This window comes from Marmota marmota, unplaced genomic scaffold, assembly GCF_001458135.2.
Source record: "Marmota marmota marmota unplaced genomic scaffold, marMar, whole genome shotgun sequence".
NCBI lineage: Eukaryota > Metazoa > Chordata > Mammalia > Rodentia > Sciuridae > Marmota > Marmota marmota.
Genome location: NW_026000037.1, coordinates 51,747,749 through 51,766,819, shown reverse-complemented (window position 1 = coordinate 51,766,819; position 19,071 = coordinate 51,747,749).

The following is a 19,071-nucleotide window of genomic DNA, read 5'->3' as shown; positions in this document are numbered from 1 at the left end:
GATCCTGTGGTAAATAGGAGTTATAAGTTGAGTAACTTTGAATTTCTCATAGCAAATAGCAGAGTGCTTAATACAAAATAAGGCCCTCAATATATATTTGTTTAGCACGTTAATGGAACAAATGCATAGGGCTGGATGAATATGGCCTTTCATGCCAGAGTTGTTTCTAAGTATGTGGACAATATGAGACTGAATATTGTGGAGGGGTAGATTGGAGTGTTTGGAGAGATGGGACTGTGACCCTGGCTTATTGGCTTATGGACTTCATGGATGTAGGCACCTTCTTTTGCAGTACATGCTGGGCTCTGACACCATTTCTTAGCTGTCTGTTCTTTTGGTCTTAGTTTCATTATTTATTAAATAAATCACCAGTGTCTTCCTCATAGCTGTGAGGGTAAAATGGAAAACAGCTCAGCACCTGGCACATCCTAGTTACTCACATACATGTTAGTAATAATCACAATAATGGCTATTTTGTTTTTATTGATTAAAATATTGATATCCATTGAGTGACAAAATGTATTCTCAATCTACTCAAATATTGAGCAAAACTCAAAATAACGTATAGTGCTAGTATACAATACTTTGTAATTGACTCAGTTGTAGGAAAAAAACCCTCTTGTTATGTCAAAATTTCATTTTTGGAGACAAAAGATCTATCTAAAAGTCTTAATCTAACTGTGTACTAAGAGTTCCAGCATTTTTTTTCAGCACCTGCTTAGTCTATTATACTAACTTGATTTCCTTGATCTTCATAGAAATTCTGAAGTGTTGACCATAGTTTTTTATCCTAATTTTGGAGCTGAGGAAATTAAGGCTCAGGTGACAAGGCTAGTTTGTGACAAAGTTATTTATAATTAATAAATGCTAAAAAGGATAGGCTGAGGTTTAATTTTGAATTAGTGTCAAAAATAAATTGGAAGCAAGATAAAGAACAATCAGTCAGTATGAACACCTGAAAAGGATTACTGAAAAATGAGACTGCACCTGTTTTAACCCTGCCGCCATCCCCTTAGTCTTGCAGTGTGCACAAGCACAAATGTATGTGTCAATTTCATCTTTCAAAGAGTCGCCTTTTTGGTAACATAGTGTTATAAAATACCAAATGTTGTTCTTCAGGGTTTTCACCGAAAATTTAGAAACAGCAGTTTTCCGTTGCTGCAAAGAGAGCTCTCACTCTTCATAATTTAGTTGTCTGTCAGATGTTTTTAAAGCCCTTAGAGAGCAGGTATATTGCACTGTAATGAAATGGGACCTGTGTGCTGTTTTGACATGAAGGATTCATTTTAGCATTTAGCAGGTCCTAAAGTATGACATAAAACAGCATTTCTAACTTCTCAATCATCCAGACTTCAAACCTTGAAGTCAGCTTCAAGACCTTCACTCTGTATGCACATCAAGTTCTGCACATTCTTTCTCCCTAACCTATTTTTCAAAGAAAATGTCATTTCTGTCTTGAAGGCTGCCTGGATCTACTCTAATGTGTAGTTGTGTCTTCCTTGTGCACCTCTGGTGGTTGGCATTTGATTACTATCAATCTCAACCTGCAAGAGTGTGAATTTTTAATTTAAAAGTAATATTTCACCATGAAAAAACAGCTATATCTCACTCAACAGTATGTTCTTACTATCTAACATAGTGTGGCACAGAATGGGTTCATTGCTTGATGATTTAGTAAAATAAATGACTTTGATTATAGTGGAACCCAAATAAGATGTTTGAGACTAGAGAAACTTTTTGTAATATTCAGTCCTAAATTAAGAAATAAAAGAGAAAAAAATCAAACATTATGATAAGTATTCTGGTAATTATATAGTTACTGTGGGCTTCATTATTATTGGCTTACAGACCAATATCTTTTACTTCCCAAGTGGTGATCTTCATCCTTGTATGAGTAGACTTTTATTTATTTATTTATATTTTGGGTAATTATCATTAAAGGGCCATGATAACCCTAATGGAATAAGGATTATATTAATATCCCCCAAAGAGACTTTATATGACTATTCATATTAACTGTACCCCACAGAACCACCATGCTGAGGAATAAACTGAAATGCTAAGGAGGGTACCAGGAGTTGTCCTGTCTCTTTCCACTAAGAAATGTGAGCTCACTATGCATATAAAACACACTGAAGCATAAAACAGTAAAGCGAACCCTGCCTAGTGCAGTCTGGGTAACGAAATGGAAAGTTTGTGTCTGGGTTGCCCAGAATCTTCCTTTTTCCCTTGTTACTACAACAATCACGCTATTCTCTAGAACTTGGAGGGAGTGCCTGTCCTGCTGAAGCCTGGGGCCCTTCGTGGGGTCAGGCTTGAGAAGCACTGAGTAGGTTCAGTAAAGCTTGTCAAGGTGTCTGTCCAAAAGGAATGTTACAATAGTAAAAGATCAGCTTAATTTTAACATGGCAATATTTTATTTAGACTTTATTGAAAATTTTCTTGTATTGATCAATATTTTAATTGTGAACTTCCTTTAACCCCCATACTAGGATAAAAATTTTAGTGTAAGAAGAAAAAAATGGTTATTAAAGGTTTAAGATACCATTGAACAGGGGCTTTTTATTTTTTTTGAACTCTGGCTATTTTTAAGTGCTTTTAATGGAATGAAACATGTTAAATTACACAGATCTGTGCTTTTTAAAAACACATGCTTAAGATTTATTGTACTTTAATGATCCATTTAAATAAAATTATCAAATTAATAACTTTATTATTTAGTTTGTTAAGATAATGTTGAATAGGTAATATTCAATAGGTGTGACCTCCGGGATGCTGAAATGTCCATAATATAAAAGTTTTAGCTACCCAAGACATGACATGTATCAATATATATTACAATTTTTCTATTATAACATCTAAATTAACACTTTGTACCAGTTCTAACTTCAGGATTATTTATTGTGCCTCATGTAATATGTTCCAGTTGATCCATTCATTAATTTTGTGAATAGCATAAGTAAATTTATCTCATTTACATATTTATACACTTTAAAGAGACCAATATAAACAATTTCTTATCTGCCATATGTTGAAATGCTTTAGTGAAAACATAACTTGCCTAGTCAACAAAGATGGCATTGAATTGCACTGTTTTGGAAAAAAAACCGTTAAGTGAACTAGATGCCTGTTAATCTGGTTCTTTAAATATCATAAACAAAAGTATCAGAATGTGTTTCCAAGGACAAAGGCAGAGTTTTCCTGGCTTTGATTGGTTGCTGCCCTGCCCTGTCCCGCAGTCATCCTTAATTGGCTTTGGGTAGATTGGAATCACATAAGCAGGGTGACATTTATTACTTCCCTGGTTGTTTCTTTGCACTGAGCCTTGAGATTCTCAAGGAGTAACCGTTAAAAGATTTCTTTCGTTTTGTCCATGATCTGTGAGAGGGGCTTGTTCTGGGAAGAGCAGGCATGAGTTTGAGTGCAAGAAGAGTCACTCTGCCTGCAATAACGCCAATTGTTCTGCAGAAAAGGGTACGTGACTTCTTCTCACTTTTTTTCTTTAAATTTTCCTGCTTTTTTTTTTCCCCCTCTGTTACTGTGTGTTTATTAATATGTCAGACACTTAGGTATCCTTAAGACAGACTGTGATTCATTGGGGGTACTGGCATTTAAAGAACATACAATTGGAATTGAACTGGGCAAAAAAAATGCTGTGACAAAGCATCGCTATTGTAAAAATACCTCTATGTGAAAGCATAGGTCTCAATTTAAGGTCATTGTAACTTAGAGACTGTACTGAAGCTATTCTTTTCTCTGTCTTCTACTGTAACTTCAGGCCTTTTAATCTTTAATAGGAAATCTGCTGCTAACTATTATTTCTTATGTTTGTTCACTAAGGAACAGTTTCTTTGTCACAGTATAATCCATAATGCATCCATCTTCATTGTTTAATGGATTGTATACTTGTTTTCCTGTTTAAACATGTGGTACCAGTTCATTATCAAGTTTCTACCCATTTCTATTGAGTTTCTTTCTGTTTGCTTAAGAAAAACTTTCCATTAAATTCGTTAATTATTAATGCAGTTGATTCCATCTATGAAAATATTTATTAGTTTTTGTAAAGATCACTGTCATCTATTACTTGCAGTATTACATTTTATAAGGCAAAATACGCACGGCGTAATGTAGCCACATTAAACTGCTCTTGTAAATACACCAAGCAAAATGGATTGCACTAAACTCTGGAAGAATTAAATCTGCTGCATTGAAAGAGAAAGCACTAGAAAAGGAAAGCGCATTTTAGGCAATATGCTTTCTGAATGGTTTTGGTGACACTAGAAACTGTTATGTTTATTTCTGTACTTGACTTTCACCAGTTAACTGTTAACTATTAAGAGCATTCCATTAAGTCAAAGGTCATGTTTTAATTTATTTTGAGACACGAGCGATCAAACATTTAGGTGCTTTGTTTTTCAAGTGTCTCTTTTTTATTGCTTTTAGTTTTTAGGTTTTCAGTTTATTTTCTTATCAGTTGACTATTTACTTCCTAGGGACATTTGACTTCACGTTGAAATAGCTATCTGGTAATTTTTCCAACATGTGTTCTCTGTCTTTCTTGATGTCTTTCTCTCATATTAAGTAAATTTAGTTGAAAATATTTTGCTTTGAGGTTGACTGGTTATGGTGAATTGGATTTAGCTGTGCATTAGTAATGACAATATAGGCCATCTGCCTGAGAATGTAAAAAGGTATGTTAGCATATATCAGATGTGTGTTTTTATGTTTGAGTTTTTTTTAATCCAGTTAGTTTTGAAATTTAGATTAAGCAAGAAATTGCTATCATGTGGCTTGTTTTTGATGATATGTTGGTATGAGGGAAAGCATACCCTGTGAACTCGCCATTTACTAGCTGCATGACCTTGGGCAAATCACTTAAACTCTGGGAGTCTTCACATTCTTACTTGTGCGAAAATCACTGAGGAGTTTTAGTAAACCATCTTTTTCAGTGATATTTGTGTCTATAATTCTATGAATCGGGTAATAATACATTTTGTATTTTCATGGTCATAGTCAATATTTAAATAATTTCTTGTGTGGGTTTTTTTTTAATGCCATCATTTTGGGGGACTTTGAGCAATTAATCTAGGAGAAATTGTTATGAGTAAACATTGGTTGCAAAAGAGCTTCTGGTCTTTTGTAAAGAGAAAAATGAGATTACTTTGGAAAGTTGTGATTATCCTTGATGTTAGATCTGAGCTGTCAATGGACACATCATTATGATTTCTCTTTGTTTTCTTAATAATAAATTTCTTGTCAGGTTTCCATTAGAATAATTACATAAGTCAAAATTCCCTAAGCCCAACTCCAATTTGTTTCTCTTTGGTGAGTATACCATGAAATATTTATATAATTTAATGCATCTTTATTTGCTTAAAGTGCTTAGGCTGCTTCTTTCTCTTGACATTTTAACCCTCAAATGATCCATCTGACTATTCTTTTTTTTTTTTTCCCTGAATATCTTTATATCTTGTATATTTTTCTGACTAAATCGCTGGTCCACCATGACTACAATTATTGTTTCTTTCATGATAGGAAATTATTTCACAATTATAATTAACTTGTCATTTTCTGTATGTATGATTTAAAAAGATCTCACAAATAAATGCAAGCATTCCTCAGAGTATTTGGGTGGCTCTGTATTGTCTTCTGTGCTTTTCTCACAGATTTGGCAAAAAGATCGCTCATCCTGAATGAGTGGCTCTTGCAAGGTAATTTTCCAATCACAATCTTAATCATTTGAAAGGCCAAAAATATTTTTGAAAGTGCTCAAAAGCAGTTGGGAGCAATTTTCTTATCAGCCCTTGTGTCTGATCAAAATGGCCGTAAGATTCTCTTGGGAGTAGTGGGGAAGGTGAATTTTAAACATGGTACTTAACATGGTATGATTCTTCTTTGTGGCAGAGCAAGTTTGATCTTTAAGGAATAGAGTATTTTGGAAGACTCTGTCAAGTAAATTGGAAATGATTTTTTACTTCATCCAATTCTGTTAGGATCTGATTTGTTGGATTCTAGTGAATCAGAGTTTTAGTGAAGAAGGTTTCATCATATCCCCACCAAAACACGCTGAATGAATCTTTTACTCCATAGCATTTTTCTGAGATGACTGCTAGGTTCTAGCTTTTTCTTTCTTCTTCTTCTTCTTTTTTTTTTAAATAAGAAGACTACGTCTCTTGGGTGTTGAGTGACTTAAGCAAGGTCACCAAGAAGGTCAATGGCAAAGCTAGAAATAGAATCTGGGTCTTGTGACTTCCAATGTGTTTCTCTTAGATACATGTTACCTCCTGAAATTAATATGTTAATGAAATTGCCTTATGGTGTGTATAATTACCAACTTCAAGTCTGGAATTAGCTTAGGCAAATCCTTTCATCTTCCTCTGCACCTCCACCAACTCCCATATGTTCCAGAAAACATTTTATGTAGAAAGCTATTGTGTAGAAGTGTGTGTGTGTGTGTGTGTGTGTGTGTGTGTGTGTGTGTTTGAGAGAAAAAGAGGGGTAGAGGAGCAAAATAGATCAGGAAAGACAATTTGTACCTGGAACTCCAGATTGGCACATACCATCAAGAAAACATTTTAAGGTCCCAGAGTTAACAACAAAAGACTCCAGCACTGTAAAGTTTAAATTAAACACATTATTACATTTATATTCTTTTGTAGAATAAAGGCCAGATGTCCATGTCTTGATTCCGTGGGTAGATATGTTCCATGGTTCTATTAGATTAGCATTATTTTGAAAACTATTTACAAGCGTATTTACATTCTTTATCCAAATTACATTTACACAAGATTGTCATAAGCACACAGAAATCTTCAAAAATCTAAGAGAAAAAAGCCAAATTTTTATAATATATATTTTCTTAATATTTAAGTTCTTTTGAAAATCATATAGTATAATGCAATATCATTTATAAGATCTAATTCCCCATTCATACAAGGATAATAGTTTAGAACTATCTTCTTCAAATGATCAGAGTCAATGCTATAATTTTCCAAAAATCATTTTGAAGAGGAAAGACTGCAGATCATCGTGTTACTGTTTATCCCAGAAACTTTTAAGTAGGTACAAAATCAGTGCAAACCCGCTTAGTGCATACTCTGGGGGCCTGGATGCCCCTCACCCTGCCCACCTTTATGGGGTGCTTCCACTTCACACAGTTTTCCACCTTGCACTTCAAGACACTTAGCATTTGTGTCTCTACTTCTACTCCCAGGGCTGTGCTCTGTGACTTACAGCTACTCCAGGCTCCTGTTTGCTTTTCCTAATGCTGCTATTGAACTGCTATTATCTACATCCCATCTCAGGCTCTGATCTCATCCTAAAGCCTTCTAAGACTCTTTTCATATTTGTCTTCGAAGTGTTTTAATTCAGAGTCAATGGACACATCATTTGTCAATTTAGCAACTACCTCCCTCAGACACCAATTGTTAATATTAACTTTTATAATATTTGAATCGTATTTGCTATCTCTGATGTGTATTTTATGTTTCTTGGCTTTTCACATTTGGCTTTCAGTCTTCCAGTATCTTTTTAATTTTGTATTCCTTGCAATATTTGTTTTTCAAAACTTTTTTTTTAACAATTAGATTTTGCTATTTTTAAGGGAGCAGAGCTGTAAATAAAGTACTCTGTCAGTTATAGGCAGAATTTAATTTCATTTAACCAGAAGAGTGAAAGGACGGAAATTAAACAAGGAAGAGATTTATTTTTCTTTCACTTTATAAGAAGGATCAGGCCAAAGCTGATGTAGCACTTTTACAGTGTCCTTAGGCAACCAGGTTCCTTTTTGCTTTTATTGTTTCTTTCCTAGTCTAGGTCCTTTTACCTTTTATAGAGAGAGAGATGCATATCTCCAGCCACCCTGTGCACAGTCTTTGCACAGACAGTGGGAAGGAACAAGGGTAGGCTGGCTAGTTTTATTCCATGTAAGTGATTCACTGGAATAACCAGGAGCTTCTACTTACAGGTGGGATTGTGTCATCCAGGGAACTCTGACATGAAGGGAAGTTAGGAAATGCAGGTCTGAGTCCAGGATATAGCTCTCTTCAGCAGAATCAAGATTTAATAGGATGGAAAAGGAAAGGGAGGCTGTTGTGGGCAACTAGCCATCTCTACTACATGTGCCTTGGAAGTCTTGTTTCATTGATGTTAACATTATGATGCCCAATATAGGATATAATTATGCTTTTGAACAAATGCACTCCATGACTTGTATGGGAACACTAGTGTGGTCAGGGGGAAAAGCAGATTTCCTGGGAGGAGGAGGTAATGGTAGTTCACTGGTTGAGTTTAGATGGTGTGCTTGCCTGGTAGATGGTGGTGAAAGGTAGTGAGTATCATTACTGCTCTTCCTACAGAATTTACATTCTTTTCAAACCTTGATTTCTTTCCTTTCCTGGGGTCACTTAGTTGAGAATTTACCCAGGAAGACTGCCACGCAGTACTGTTTTTGTTCTTCACAAAATGTTTTCTTTCCTGAGAAGTGAGTTTTAGGAAGGGGGCCTTAGTGGAGATTGTGGTTGTGAGTTCGAAACCCTCAGTTTGAGCTCAGCTCCGTCACTAATCTGCAGTGTGACTTTGAGTGCATTCTTTTAAACCTTTCTGAGAATCAGTTTCTCTATCTTAAGAATATTGATGCATCCTCACAGAATACTTGAGGGGATGAAACATAATTATGCAACTGTATTTGAGCAAAAAATGTGAATTCCTCTTTTCCTTCCACCTATGCAATGTCATGTTTTTCTTAATTTCAGATCTTATAGATCTCCCTATTACTAGAATTTAAATTCTCTGTACTTCATACTTCGAAAGTAGATATACAAAAGTTTTCTTGTAGCAAATGAATGTAACAAAAAAGTGGTTGTTTTTCATTTAATCCCACCAGAGAGAAAGAACGTATAGTTTTCAAATGCTCATTCCCACTGCTCCCTTTCTTTAACTTGAGAAGGACTCTAATTTGAATTTTTGAAATTCAATCCAATTAATATGTGCTGAGGACTTTTTGTTTTTTAAATCAACATGAGAGGTGGTTGGATTATTCCTCCTTTCAAAATCTTGGGGAGTACTAGTCAGGGAATTTTAGGTTGTTTATTTGAGGGAGAGAAAAATGTATCTGGCATGAAGACTTGGTTCAGCAGATAAGAGGAGGCATTAGAAGGTTAGCTTTTTGACAGTGGGGGCTGTATCACCCTTGATCATCACCAGACCCAAGTGTCTAGCACTGAGAAGGAACAGAATTGGTATTTACTGGTTCATGATCCCTAATCGGAAAAATCCCAAATCCAAATGCTCCAAAATTTGAAATGATTTGAGACAATGTGATACTGCAAGTGGAAAATTCCACTCCTGACTTTGTGTGATGGGTCATAGTCAAAACACAAGTGTATTAAAAATATTATAGAAAATCACCTTCAGACTATGTGTGCATGTGTGTGTGTGTGAATCACAAATGAATTTTGTGTTTAGACATGGGTCCCCTCCCCAAGATGTTTCCTCATGTATATACAGATACTCCAAAATAAAAAGAAATCCTAATTCTGAAACATTTCTGTACCTCAGATTTTGGATAAGGCATACTCAACTGGTTATAACCATTAGTTGAATAAAAACAGTTTCGGTAAAAATAAGTTTGGGCTTTTGTGATACTGACCTGCTGTTGGTATGTTCTTCTCGACATCTGTCTCCATGTTGCTTTTCCTTCATTTTTCCCTGAATTTCATCCCTGAGGTAAAAAGCCTCCCACTCTGGACTTTCCATCACCTTTATCCAGCTCTAGCTTGCTGCTGTGGGCAATTTGGTCCACTCACTGTGCTCCACACAGACCAATAAAAATAACAACAGCTGCAGTCTGTTCAGGACTGATTGTACATTCTCTTTCATCCTCATAAGCACCATACAAGGTTCGTGGCCAAACCCGTTTTGGATGAGGAAAATTGGCTTGGAGAAGTTGAATGTCTTCCCTGAGCTCCCATTAATAAGTGGCAGAGGCAGGACTGGGATCCACGCCTCTGGCTCACCAGCACAGGAGGCACCTCTCAGAGGAGACACATATGCCCCCATTCCACAGCGTGCCTTTGATGCCTCTTCTTCTACCTGTGCCCTACTCATGGGGCACGCCTCACCTCTCCTGCAGTCTGCCTTTTTCTCTCCTATTTACTTTTCCTTACTGTGCCCTCAATCTTGCCTCAAAGACATCATGACTGAACAGACATATCAGTGTCTTAGAACAAAATGTGTCTCTAAGTGGTCTCTTGGAACTTACTCCTAACTGCCTTATTGTTTTCCAGAGTTTATCATGATAATCCCTAACACTGGATGCTATCAGTTTGCCAGTGTTTTTCCCACTTTGCCCTATGAGGAATCTAAGACTCATAGCTGATAATAAACCTGTGGTCTAGGATCTGATCACAGAGTGGACTCCAGAGGCTCCCAGCCACTGTGGGCACCTGGATTGGACTCCATGAAAATAGGCACTGGGTCTCATATTATTTTGTAAACTATAATGCCCATGCTTGGCAGCCAAGGCAGATTAAAAATAGCTGGGCTGATGAACGGTCTCAGACTGTTGCTTGGGGCAGTCTGTGAGGCTGGCTCTCCTGGCCATGTCCCAGTACCCTAAGCCAAATCTTAAAAATAAGAATCTCTTTTTGGCAGAAGAAAGAAGCAAGAGTTTTGGTAATTTCAGAAACTAAACTCCCTGAAAGGATAAAGATTTCTGCCCCTGTACAGTAGTAAAAATGCTTATTCTTAACACAGTTCCAAAAGAGAATTTAAAAATTGTTTTGGCAGAAACTGCATTGTCAGAAAGTGATTATCACCTCCTCATTATTCATACATGATATAGGCTCCTGCATATTTGTTCATACACATTCAAGTGTATTTGAGAAAATATTAGGACTATTATATTGTATTTTCTAAAATAAAATCAGTTTATGTAGTTCTTTCAAGATTTGAAGAAAAAGTTAGACATTACCATTCTAAATTCCAGGAGAACCTCAAGTTTGAGTCCTGGTAATGATTCCTGGTAAGGCCACACAAGCACAAATGCACACGAACAGACGTTAATGTGTGTGTATCTATAAACATAAACAACATTAATATGTGTGTATGTTACATATATCAAAATACATGGAAATCATTTATCTTAAAAAGCCAACTAGTTAAGAATTTAAAAAAAATATTTCAACTTTGTTATAAACTTGTAATTATATCAAACAGGAATTCCATAGCCTTAACAATTTTATGATTGAAAATTTCAAAACAAGGTATGTTCATTCTTTATTTGCACCAACTGAGAATAAAATCTCCCTCTGCTGGTTGTTTCAGTATTTGCAATTTTTCTGGCAAGATGGTGAAAAAAAGTGAAAAGAAAAAGAAAAAGAAAAGAAAAACAGCTTTTATTTTTAAACATTCCTAAAACTAAGTACTTAGGGACATATATGTATATTTAAATTCTAGTGTTTAGTTATCTAATACTTTTACCCAAGATGCTGTGCAGAAGCAGCAGCTTAAAGCAGCATAAAAATTGCTGAGCTGGGCTGGGGATATATCTCAGTTGGTAGAGTGCTTGCCTCACATGCACAAGGCCCTGGGTTTGATCCCAAGGCCAGGTTCTGTGGCTGGCCTTGTAGGGGCTTGGCTAGCTGGAGGTTCCTGGACAAAGTGGACCCTCTCCAGCCTCGCTTCTTTATATTATATAATGAGAGGATTTCAGTGTATGTTCTACAAGAAGCTTTCTAACCCTTAAGGTTTTATGATTCTGAAAGTATTGATTCCCTTTCTTTTATAGGACTATATACATGTTTTTCAGTGATATAAAATAAATATTTAGAAAAATAAGATTAAAATGACAAAATGGGTATACATCAGTTGTACTAGTGCTATCACAACGTGGTGGTGTTACTATAATAAAATTGAGAAAGTAATACCCTCAAGTGTTCCAAACAGACTGAACTTAGCATGTTTGATTGATCGGATACCTTAAATTACAAAAAAAACATTATTATTTTACAGTCTTCTGATTAAAGTATAACACACAGTTGATAGTGTGTTATATCCAAATTTCAGAGAGGTTAAATGTGAAAAAAAATATGCTTTTAAAAAAATCAATGAAAAAAAGATAGTTTCTGAAAGTACTACCATTGATGCCAGACTGCTCAATAATTGCAATAGTCTGATGTGTCTTGAACAATTTTAAATAGTACTTTTCACTCTTTATGTTTTCCTCTTCTCTGGTCTAAACACTTTTCCCTCCACCCTCCCAACTTGTTCTTCTTTCTCACTGTGTGAACCTGTTTTTAACTTTTTCCCTTAGACATATCTTATGGTTGTTCTGGGAATAAACTATTGCTTAAAAGCTGAAATGAGATACTGTAATAACATTGCATCAAATGTAAGCATGACCAGTGGTTTTCTGTTTTAAATATGAATAAGCATTAGCACTTGTGAGGTATTATTATTATTATTATTATTATTATTATTATTTTTTTGGTTTTTGGGTTTTTTTTGTTTTGTGATTTATTTCAAGATGAATTAGTCAGTATTGGCCTCTCAGCAGGAATTGCCTAAGTTGTAAAAACACTGACAGTTCAGAGAACACTCCTTGATAAAGTCACTGGAAACATTAGTGCGAGATTTGTGATTTGACACCCTCTTTATTTCTCTATTATTCATATTGAATTTATATCCTTAAAAATAATATATGTGTGTGTGTGGGGGGTTAGCACAGGATAATTTTTAACTTAGCTTTTAATATTTGCTTTTTTAATAATGAAATTGGATCACTATCTTTTGCCTTTAAAAATACTTTTAGTTGTAGATGGATACAATACCTTTATTTGATTTATTTATTCTTTATGTGGTACTGAGGATGGAACCCAGCACCTCACATTTGTTAGGCAAGTGCTCTACACTAAGCTACAGCCTAGGCTCCCCCCCCTTTTTTTGGGGTGGTTATTGTTGCATAACAGAGCAAACTGAAAGGGCTTCCAGTTACTCTGTAAAATTGAACCCCCATTTGAGTTAGGGTTTCTCTATCCCTTGTAGGAGACAACCTTGAGGGAGGAGCCCTCACCAGGGATCTGGCCTGAGATAAGGAGATCAGAAAAGGTAGACCAGGAAGAAGAAGCTGAGTGGCTTGGTGGGTCTTTAAGGAACTATTCTGAGCCTCTCCTTGCTTGAAGGCTGTTTTTCTTCTCTTGGTTGGAAGCCTAGATATGTCATGATTCTGCAGTGTCACTGACCCAAGCTGTCAGGTGTGGCAATACTAATCCCTTTGCTTGCCAAGTTTAGGGGATTTCCAGTAGTGAGGCTGCGCTGGATTCTTCAGCCTGATGGCTGGATGGGAAACTTAGAGTACACCATAAAACTCCGTCATTGCATTTGGAATTCATATCCAGAACTCTTAGACACTCTCCTTGGATCCCCAGTAATATGGGCGTCTAGTTCTGAATCAGTGCATCTCTTTATTGAGGCATGCCTTGTATTTTTCCTATTGAAACTTAGTAACATGCAAATAAATACGAGGCCAGTGTTTTTACCGAGGTGTTGTGAGAATTATCCATCTGGTGACTTTAATAACAGATTCAGGGAAAAGCAGAATGAGCTCCAGTTATTGGGAGCTAGATGGACCTGCCTAACTAAACCTTGAGCTGCTTGCCTCTGCTTTCAGTTGTGAGGAGAAAAGAAAGCAGTTCAATCTGGTTAACCCACTGTAGTGTAGACTTTCTATTGCTTGTAGCTGAGCCCTTTCCTAAATGATTAAGTCAACGTAAGGTTGTTTATCCTTATTCTCTTTCCACTTTGTAATCATATTCATGTAAAACTGTTATTTTAAAACTTAATTCTCCATTGCCAACTGTTTTTAAAATGTACCCTGTAGTTTGCTCGTCTTAAAATGATCCCTTTCTGTGGCGGCCCCTTCATCAGATTGTGCTGATGGAAGCCAGTGTGTCCAGCCCTGGGTGAAGGCCCTTTCCATGGGGCTGCTGGCCCTGTGCCTCACCTCCTCACCTGTTCTTGGTAACACAGTCCTTCCCCTGTCTGCAAGGTAGGCTGTTAACTCTTTTTGTCAAAATTGGTTTTCCTTCTTCCTTGCTATTTTTGCTCCTGATATTTGCCACCCTCAGATGTTTTCCTACCTTCTTCTCTAATTATCACAGGATCCAAGTCTTAAAAGGGGCCATAAGTCACCTAATTCAGCTTCATTCGCAAATTTTATGAACATGCCTTTGTTTTCTTGTTGGTCAACATGTATCTTTTCTTCCCTAGAAGTTTCCAAATTTCTTGAGGTTTCAAAGCTGCTATTTTAGGAACCTTAGTATTGTCTCACCCAGGGTTATACATGATGATTTCATTCCACACTGGAGCAATATTTTGATTTCCAGTGTATGTTCCATGTTGTGCTAACCGCTGGGGATATCATAGGAAGCAACATTACCAGAGCCCTGGTGTATTGTAGCAGTCTGAAGAGCAAGGGTTATAGATGGTGATTACATAGTTGTACATGTGTGGACATGGAGGGGCCCGGATCCACACTTGGAGAGTCATTGAAAGCTCTCCCACAGATACAATGGTTTGTTTGAGATCTGAGGGAGGAGAATAAATAGAAGGCAAGGACACAGTGTTTTAGGCAGAAGTAGTTGCATGCTCAAGGGCCCTATGTTGGGAAGGAGCATAGGTCTTTCAGGAAACAGAAAAAAAAAAGTGTGGTTGGAGTGAGAGAATAAGGAAGAGATTGTAGGGAATAAAGTTGAAGGGTAGATTAAGGTTATGGACCTGCTGTGTCAGTCAATTCCTATAATCATGATACTGGTCACAGTATTTATTTTGAATCAGCTACTTACACAGGTATTGTTAATGCTCATGTAAAATGTGTTGTTGAATATCTTCCTTGAAAGGGAGAATTTAAGACTTTTCTTGCTACCTGATTTCTCTACACTATGTACTATTTTGCTCTTAGTAAATATTTGACAGCTCGCAAAATAATACAGAATGGCAATAAGAAAGCAACAGCTTTTCTTGAGCTATTAGGGTCTTTTGGAACAGTCTTTGTTTCTAAAATATAACATTTAAAAAACACTGTTAGAGATTTGGAATAAGTAATAATGAATATGTTACTTCCCATTCCCTTCGAGGGAACACACTGAATTGCTTAATTCAAAATATCTAAGAATGTCTCCTCTTATCTTACAACACTGCATTCCTTATTTAGAAAAATATAAAAATCCAGGGCTACTCTGACCTCGTTATAAAAATATTTCACATGCTTTAGGTACATTGCCTATCTATTAAAAACAATAACAAAACAATCTTAAAACATTAGAATCCTACTTTAGTTGGGTGATAAACTTTTAAAGAATAATAGAAATAAGCTGTGCTTTGGAGCCTTGAGCATGGGAAGTTTCTTTGGGACTTGTTTTTTATTTTAAAATTCCTATTAATTATGTGTTAATAGTACATATCATTAATAGATATAAGAAATAATTAACAAAATTATGTTTTTGCATAACAATATATACTTTTCAATATGATATCATCATATTTAATTGGTTTAAATTTTTTAAAACTAAATATTAATTAGTTATATTAACTTAAAATTAAATTTTAATTTTCCTAAAATGGAAACTTTGATACAGAAGATAACCAGTGCTAATTATGACCCAAATATCTTTTTTCTTCACTTTGCTCTTTTTTTCTTTTCCTTCATTTCATCATATGGATTCTTGCTCATTTTTTTTTTTCATGGTTACTCTGTGCTTGTTTATTTATTTTTTTCTTTTTTTCCTGCTGAACAACAATGGGTCCCTCTTCTCTGTACTATCCTCTGAAGAAACAAGAATAAGTGGGGCAAACCTATGGAGTATTAATTACTTTCCAGTCCTGGCAGGTCTGAAGCCCCCTTGCTACTCCGTGGAGCTGTTGAATGACCAGCTGAGAGTTCACTGCAAATATTCCAGAATGGACCCAGACTGACAGGAGCTGCCTATCCCATTTCATCGCATTCCTTGGGGTCATCAGGGAGGAGAAGAAAAGCTGTTTGCTTAGTCTTTAATCAGCTTTTCCTTACAGCTTTCCAAACAATTCGTTCTTGGAGTCAAAATTTCAGAAGATTGTTTGTTACAGAGAGATACTGAGTGTGCTCTGGGAGCACATCTAGGCTTATTGAAATAACTTTCAATTTCTCTATCTTTTGCTTATTTTCAAATATATTTTTTTTAAAAGAAATGGCCTATGGCCTACACTATAAATGTTTTATCTTTTTAACCTGGAGACTTTAGGGCCTTCAAACTTCTCCCTGAACATTATAATTTTTTGTTTTCTCACTGAATAGTAATATTGTTGTCTTCTTCTTTAAAAATAGGTTCACTTTTGAGTCTTTTCCTCCACTTACTTTTTATGGAGGGCAGTCCAGTGGAGGAGTTGGTATGTAAAGTGCATAAAGATACCTCTTCAATAGGACTTGTGCCCAAACACAGGTGGGCTCCACCCACATTCCAGCACATCCCTTCAGGGATTCCTATGGCTATTGACTTTTCACTGCTACCTGCCACATGCTCCTAGAGCAAGTTTTTTTTTTTTTTTTTTTAATACTCATTTTTAAGTTTTAGGTGGACACAATATCTTTATTTTACATTTATGTGATGCTGAGGATCGAACCCAGTGCCACATGCATGCATGCTAGGTGAGTACTCTACCACTGAGCCACAACTCCAGCCCCTAGAGCAAGTTTTGAAGTTGTAAACTACTCTGCAGGTCAAGATTGTCATGATTGCCAGCAAAACAGTGGCACCAAAGAGTTCCCAACTTAGCTGGTGTGTACACTCAGGCTTCCTTGGGAGCCCTGTCTACATGCTGGTGGGATGTTTTCTGAGCTGTACTTCCCTTATTAGTCATTCTGCTCCATCGATGAAACAAGGTTCATTCTAGAAATTATTTGGGGCCCAGGAAAATTTTCTTCCTGTTGGCATGCAATTTCAAATAATCTTATAAATAAAGTGTTATGAGTAATACTCTCATACTTTTTATTTTTTTCCCCACTTTATAAAGCAAACTGGAAGTTTGGACCACTGAACTGGAAACATATAATATCCCTTTATTAAATAGCATGATTATATAAACTTAAAATCTTTTTCTCTGACAGCTTGTGGAGGAAACAGTATACTGATATTTCATTATAAGGATTCTTAAGAAAAGGTCTTTGGTTTTTACAGAATCATGAAAGTTAGCATTAATACATATTAGTCAGATAGTATTTCTGATGAGTTGACTTTTTTCCTGAAACAGGAAGGCTGAGCATACTTTCTGCAAAAGGAACACTCAACTCTTCTAGAGACATAAGGCTTAGATTGATATTTCCTTTTTAACATATTTAAGGGAGAAATGGATATAAATAAAATAGTTTTTAACAGTGGTATTCCACTGGTAGTGAAAAAAGTCTTCATAATGAGATCCACTGAATGAATCTCAGAGATGACAGGATTTACTCCTGTGCAATATTAACCTAGGTATAATTACACCATTCATAGACAAATGTGTATTTTGGATAAATATCAGCATTAAATAGGATTTTTAAAAATAAGGGTTTGAAATGGAGTTCAAACAAAAGTCTTACGTTTTTCTCTCAGTAGATTTTATTTATTTTAGAAATGAATATGTGTGCTTATGCCAGAAGTTTAAGTTGGCCTACACCCTCTAAATTTGTGTCTTTCAATTCTCAGCAATTTATTTATTTTTTCACATTTGCAGTAACATAGTCTGAACAAAACAATGACATTTCCCGATTGGTTAGTTAAATTTCTCACTTTCCCCAATTTTACCTCCTGCTCTGTTCTTACCCTCTTTTCTATTCTGGCTGAGGCTTCAGAATGCCCTAGTTTTACATGTTCTTAGCCTCTTTAAAGTAGAAGACAGAGCATGTAAAATAAGAGGCATGCTTCTGTGATCACAGGTGATGAGCTTTTCCTGCAAGAAAATACATGGGAATAGTGAGGAGGTGAAGGGAACCTTTGCAGTAGCCACTGGTCATTCTCTCCATTCCTGGCCTGGTATGTGCAGCAAGGAGCTGCAGCAGTGACTTACCATTGCTCCACCTGAAGGAGCAGTCCAGAGTGGCAGCCTATTGTCCTCTCGGAAGTGGGCATCTTTACATTGCTTTTGTCAGAAGCACCCACCATGCTTGGTCCAGTCAGTTTGACTACAACAGCGTGAATGTATAGTGGGAGCATCCTTTAGAATGCCACCAATTTTCTAGCACAGATGCAATACTTGCAAACATAGTCTACCCAGGTGCAAACCTGGGCCATGCTGAGACTACAGAAAGATCCTGGCATCTTAGTGACCTGCATGTGTTAGGTAAAAAAGTAAATGCAGATTCGGAGACAATCATTACTGGCTTCAAAAACATATTTTCATGATCTTGTTCATATGACTTTATAGCCATCTCAAAGATTAAAACCCAGATTTGCAACCTGGAGTCAATTCTTACCTAAAATTTTTTTATGATGAAAAATTGCCTGTCTGTTTCTACTGAAAAGAAGTTTAATTTTCTAAGCATAGAAATTTCAAGTAAAAATCACATACTTCATGACAGAAAATATTTCTAAGGTAAATGTTATAAATAGGGTTTTTTTTAAATTTTTTATTGTGGGTTGTTCAAAATATTACAAATTTCTTGACATATCATATTCCACACTTTGATTCAAGTGGGTTATAAATAGGTTTTGAGTACTTGTTATGGGCAAAATGCTGACAGGTTTGCAGTGAGCCCAAAGTTCACTCACTCTGAAGACTTTTATTAAGCCAGCATTGCCCAGGCTAGTTCCCCATGATACAGTCATACATGGTGAATAAATGGAGATTTCCCTTAAAGGAGCTTGTTAGCGTGGCTGAGGAGAAAGACACGCAGACAGATAATTACAAAACAAAATCACGTGAAAGGGAATATTACAAAGCCTTGGGTAGTTAGGGTAGACTTTCTGGAGACAGTTCTATTGGAACTGTGGTCAAATTTATGTAGGAATTGGCCAAAGGAAACATGTTATTGGTGATGGAAGCATTGAAATATATTCCAGG